Raw genomic sequence first — 6,000 nt, forward strand, 5'->3', positions numbered from 1 at the left:
TTGGTTCAATATCATAAACAAAAATTATCAATAGGCCTAATAACGAAATACAAAAAAAAAAAATGTAAAAACTATGTTAGTTGTTCCCAGTAATATTCCCGATAAACAGGACGCTGTTAATTTCTTCATGCGTACCCTGCCTACCAAAAATCAAGAAGAAATGATGAATCTCTTGAAAAACAAACTTAAATTTATTTTTGTGTAGACGGTACCGGTAGGTATATTTGTGAAGCCTTGAAATACTATAAAAATCAATCTCTTCTATTTTTAGTCCAAACATAATCTATATTAATTTCATTATGTCTTTTCATTCCAATATCAAAATTGTAAATCTTTACAAAGGCAGTTAGGATAAAAGCTGATTTTTAAAATAAATGGCAAGTTAATATTGTTTTATTCAATATTATAATTAGTCGTGATAAAAAATAAAATTGATTGTGATCAATATAGATGTTGAACTGATGAAATTATCAAGAGCCAACGATTTGTGTGAAAAAGATAAAACATTTGAAGAAGAGAATTTATTGAGATAAATAGAAATGTTATTTACTGTACTTTCTTTATCCTCTATGCAATACAGAATAATAGACAACATGAATGTACAGTTATACCAATGACGTGTGGGGTGTCCGATTATATCCAGGATCAAAAATAAGTTGAAAAACAAACTGGAATAAGAAAGAGTTTATCTGTTTAGCAAACAATGAACCGCAATATTCAATGGATAAATAGAAACTTGTCCGCTTGTCTGTTTGAACAAGGATGGATAATAAGTTGCCAAATACCAAGTATTTTTACATGTCAGTCAGTAGAAGAGATCATTTTGATAAAGTAAAATATTGACAATTTATTAACTAGTGCCTGATTAATATTTTGATGCAAATAATGTTACAGTTATGTTTGTAATCGTTACAGTTTGTTTGCGAAGCTAATCTCAGTTTGGTTTCTAGTGCTAATGTGGACTTGACAGAATCCGTATTAGTGTCATATTCATTCACATTGGATTTCATTTGGATAACCTTTAGCACTGGAAGAACCGTTAGTAGAATGTTTGCGATTTTCAGAAAGGGGTTTATCTCAAAATCTAAATTTAACTTATCAATGGTTGGAATTTTTATCGGTCAGAAGAGTTCAGTACACAGGAAGTCCCGTCTGGTATTTAGTCATGCTTCATGAATGATGTCATCATCATTAATTTTCCAGATCACCGATTTATTCTCAAATACCATTTTTTTATAATTAAATCAATAATCAAATTGAATTACAATTTCATTAGTGTCATCTTCCTATATGGTAGATTCCTTATGATACGAATCTAGTCCAGTTTGTAAAATGCAAATTAATTAATTGATGTAGAATAATTGACCTACAGTATAATGATTCAAAATCAAATGAAGAATCAATTAAACACTCTAGAATTAAAAAAAATGTAATGAATGTAATTCAGAAGAAAGAAAAAAGATGAAATAGTGGAATGTGTGAGTCACCTTATTCATTTTTCTACTTTCTATGTTTTTCAAATATTTATTTTTCCAAGTTTGTCATTTGCTTAATTATTAGTCTATTAACAATCTAGATCAGGAGTAGAAGTCGTCCAGTATATGAACGATAGTTCAACCATTTTAAATTCGAGCTTTTGCAGTCTAAACACATAGTCTACTGCAAATTCGTTATAAAAAATAGAACTGGCAGTTTCTTATTGAAGTTCTTGGTAAACATTTTACATAACATTCCCAGAAGAATAATTTCTATAAAAATGATTAGAATTGTGATAGATATTCAGTTATCGAGATGGATTGCTTCCATTTTCCATAAGGAAAGCGTTGTTCTACAAAATTAGTGCGTTCCTCAGAGATACAATGGAAATTATTACGCAGTTAGGCGTTGACTGCATGGAGATAGAACCATTCAGTCAAAAGTATTGTGACTACTAGAAAATGTGGGTTCCGAGCCACAAGTAGTCGATAGAAAAAGAAGTAACAGAAAATAATGAATGATCGAGAATCAATGAGTGACATGAATGTAATTGAAGGCATAAAAACGTATTGAAAAAATCTGGTGTGGCGCACTCACACAACTTTCCTTGCCGTTATGAAAATTTGTCACCTGACGCTAGTGTTCCCGCGCATCTCAAATCTACTATTCAAAGATCCAAACCAGCTGGTGACAGGACAAAAAGGCTGGAGACACACGAAGTTTGCTATCATCTCTTCATAGTGAATGATTTAATAGAATCAACAGTTGCCAACAGTTTGTAATTGAAATAATAACATTTTCTCGAATTTCGAGCTTATTTTTCAATTTTAGGTGAATATGTTACTGGACATTAATTGAAGAGATTTCCATGCTCAATCTTTTCCACTAGAAATTTTTCGTTTAAATTATATCTGAGACCTGATAATTGGAAATCTAAAATCAAACTTTGCATAGATGGGGCGGAGCTCCTGAAATTTTTACAGATATGGGACTTGTGGCAGTTCATATAGCTTGGAGCCGTTTTCGAGAAAATCGCAAAAAACCCTGTTTTTGACAACATTTTCACCATTTTATCCGCCATCTTGAATTGCATCAGATCGAAATTGTTCGTGTCGGATCCTTATATTGTAAGGACCTTAAGTTCCAAATTTCAAGTCATTCCGTTAATAGGGAGATGGGATATCGTGTACACAGACGCACATACACTCATACACACAGACCAATACCCAAAAACCACTTTTTTGGACTCAGGGGTCCTTGAAATGTATAGAAATTTAGAAATTGGTGTACCTTAATTTTTTTCGGAAAGCAATACTTTCCTTACCCATGGTAATAGGGCAAGGAAAGTAAAAATAGGTGAAAAGTATGGAAATCACTGTATTTCAGAAGATGCAAACCAATTGCATAGATTATTTCATAATAATAATAATATCGAGTGACCTGGCTGGCTCAGGTCTGGTGTCAGAGTTTTCATGTTATTTACAATTATTCATTTAAAATAATTATTTCATTGATTTGATATTGGAAAATTATTCTGGAATCAATAATGATCATTAAGTTCATGCTTGATTCTATTTTATTAATCGGCTATCGCTATATCTTACTCTATGAATAATATTATTAAATTCAGGATGTAAATTCGAATTTTGTGAAGTTATTTATATATTTGATATAGTTTCTAGAATAACTTTATGTTTGAGTTTGAACTAATACCATTCTACTGTGATTCAACTCTGCTCTAATTGTTGCTAGACATCTATAAATTATCAAGATAACTAGAAAGAATAGCAAAGAATAACACAATACCTTGAAATTCTCTGATGAAAAGCTGCAGTTGCAAGTCCTCAAGATGATCCTTGGCACTTGAAACGTTTCAACACACTGCGCACTTCAAAAGTTTGTGCCGAAAGGTACACAAAAAGTTTATAAAATCTACAAAAATCACAATTTTCAGGTTGTTGAAAAATTTCAAAAACTTTTCGAAAATTGGTTTGAGTTTACCAAGTGAACTGCATGCGATTTTGTACCATTTTTGTAAATTATGTGAGGTAATAAACAGCGAAAACTATTGGAAATTCGTAAGACTTGACACCTTGCTAACGCGTGTCGTAGTGAACACTGAACACTGAACTATCCAACTATCTGTCAACTCTTCATCAGTCTTCAGCTTGTCCTAGTACCGCCCCACCTCACTCTGTCTTGGCTGCTGGCCTCTGATTGGTGGATTTAGTTGACAGTATTTCCCCCACTTCAGGTGCTACTAACAACTTGTTGCAGGCAGCCGCTTGGTAACTGACTGCGAAAGAACTACTAAACACTCTCTCTCTTTGTTCACTTTTGCCCCTACCTCTAAACAAATACTCCTTTGCATTGTGATCTTAATCCAAGTTCAATGATTTGCAAGAATTATTTAACGAATTATCTTTATATATTGATAGTAATATTAGAGAATAGAGATAAAAAAATATTTTTATCAGGCTTGCTTTGCAAAATAATAATTCCTTTTATTCAATGTACCTTCACAAAGTAATCTTATTTGAGAAAAATGATTGATGTTGTTGGTTGGGAGATAAACAATTCATACAAGTGAAATAAAATGTTTTGCTCATAGGGCCTTCTAGGGTATTCTAGACAAAACTACACTCGATTATAATCATGTTTTAACTTGTCGACGAAAGCTAGTTCATCTAGTTTTTTCAACTAGGCTTGAATTTCGAATTAATTTTGTCGATGATTCCCTTTTTCTCTTGAAAATAGAAAAAGGCTTCTTCGTTTAGGATATTTACTAACTATAAGTTGTATTATATTTCTACATGGCTGTATATTATTGATGTTACTATACAGGGTGTTTCAGAAGTAGTGTCGAGAATTTAAGGGTATTGTACCTGGATGCTAGGAGACTACAAATGTCATATTTGAAGTGTCCAAAACTCAGCGGTTATCCTTATAGCTGCCATTTTGTTTTTTTCACTTAAAAATTTTTATCTCAAGAACGAAATGTTGTATTGATCTGAAATTTGGCATGAATATTTATGCTATAAAGACTCAACTATAAAAAATAAAAAAAAATTTTTCGTTGAATTTTTCAAAATGGCGGCCATTTTAAATGTTTGATGGCGAATATCTCGAAAACCGTCCATTTTACAGAAAATTTACAAGAGACAAAAAAGTTAGCAAATTTTTTTCACGATTCCAATATACCTAATTTATTAAGATTGGTCGAAGAATAACAGAGAAATTGATTTTTTTCGTACTGCATGCATGACCACTTTTCACCATTTAAAGATCAATATTAATTTTTTAATTCCAGATGTATTTAAGATGAAGCTTTGAAACTCGGTATGGCTCCATATGGGCAAACAGATGATTTTACAATGGTTTTCAGATGATAATGTTTGTCTTGTAAAAGTATTGTTGTTTCATTAAAAGTAAAGAACCAGATGTAGTGCTTCCTATTTCTTAGTCTCACGTTTCCTAGGTCTTATTTCTATCTTAAATTTCCAGTTTCAATATTTTCTTACGTTGCTTCTACACAAATATTTAATTATTGTAATGGAATTTAGTTCGCTGGAGTACACCGATATTCACTTCATGTATGGAGCAGCTCTTGGCAATGCAACCGAAGCAAGAAGAATGTATGCAGCTGCATTTCCAAACCGCCGTCTCCCTTCCGACAAGGTGTTCACAAGAACTCACAATCAGCTGAGAGAAGTTGGTTCATTTGAATGGAACGGGTATTGCTGGTAGGCCTCGAGCAGTTCGAATGTTTGCTTTTGAAGAGGAAGTATTGCAGAAATTCGATTTCAATCCTAGAACGAGTACGAGAGCAGTTGCAAAGCAAATCAATTCAGTGCTTCTTCTGTGTGGCATGTACTAAACAAGGAAAGACTTCACCCCTTCCGCTTTCAAAAAGTTCACTCATTGGTTGAACGCGACTATGAGCCAAGAGTAAACTTTGCCCGTTGGTTTCTTCAGCAAGACATTATCCAACCAAATTTTCTAGAAAATGTGTTATTTACCGATGAGTCCAGCTTTACAAGAGAAGGAATCTTCAACTCTCGCAACAGTCACGTCTGGGCCTTAGACAATCCTCATGAGGTCAAAGTGCGTGGTTATCAGCATAGATTTTCGCTGAATGTTTGGACGGGTATCTTAGGTAATCGCGTGATTGGACCATACATTCTTCCTAATCGTCTGAATTCTCCCACGTACATTACTTTTTTAAGAGACATACTACCAGAACTTTTGGAAGATGTGCCTCTTGCAAACAGATATAATATTTGGTTTCAACATGATGGTGCCCCTGCTCATTTCGGAAATGTTGTTACGGACTTTCTGAACATGACCTATCGTCAGCGGTGGATTGGGCGGGTGGACCAGTACCGTGGCCCGCACGTTCACCTGACCTCAACCCTTTAGATTTTTTTTTCTGGGGCCATATGAAAGACCTTGTTTACAGCACGCCAGTAGAAAACGAAGAAGACCTTGTGGCAAGAGTGGTTGCTGCAGCAGGTGCCATTCAAG

At 33.7% G+C, this 6,000-nt stretch overlaps 1 protein-coding gene across 1 annotated transcript in view; it reads right to left on the reverse strand.

Annotated features, from left to right (window-relative positions):
* The window catches only part of LOC111061754 (T-box transcription factor TBX3), a 30,342-nt gene extending 26,748 nt beyond the window's left edge, over positions 1–3,594 (reverse strand). Inside the window, exon 1 of the mRNA XM_022349454.2 lies at positions 3,283–3,594. The gene's annotated coding sequence lies outside the window, so the exon portion shown is untranslated. The remainder of the gene's footprint in view (positions 1–3,282) is intronic.
* Positions 3,595–6,000: the final 2,406 nt, after the last annotated feature.

The sequence above is a fragment of the Nilaparvata lugens genome, chromosome 10 (assembly GCF_014356525.2).
Source record: "Nilaparvata lugens isolate BPH chromosome 10, ASM1435652v1, whole genome shotgun sequence".
Classification (NCBI taxonomy): Eukaryota; Metazoa; Arthropoda; class Insecta; order Hemiptera; family Delphacidae; genus Nilaparvata; species Nilaparvata lugens.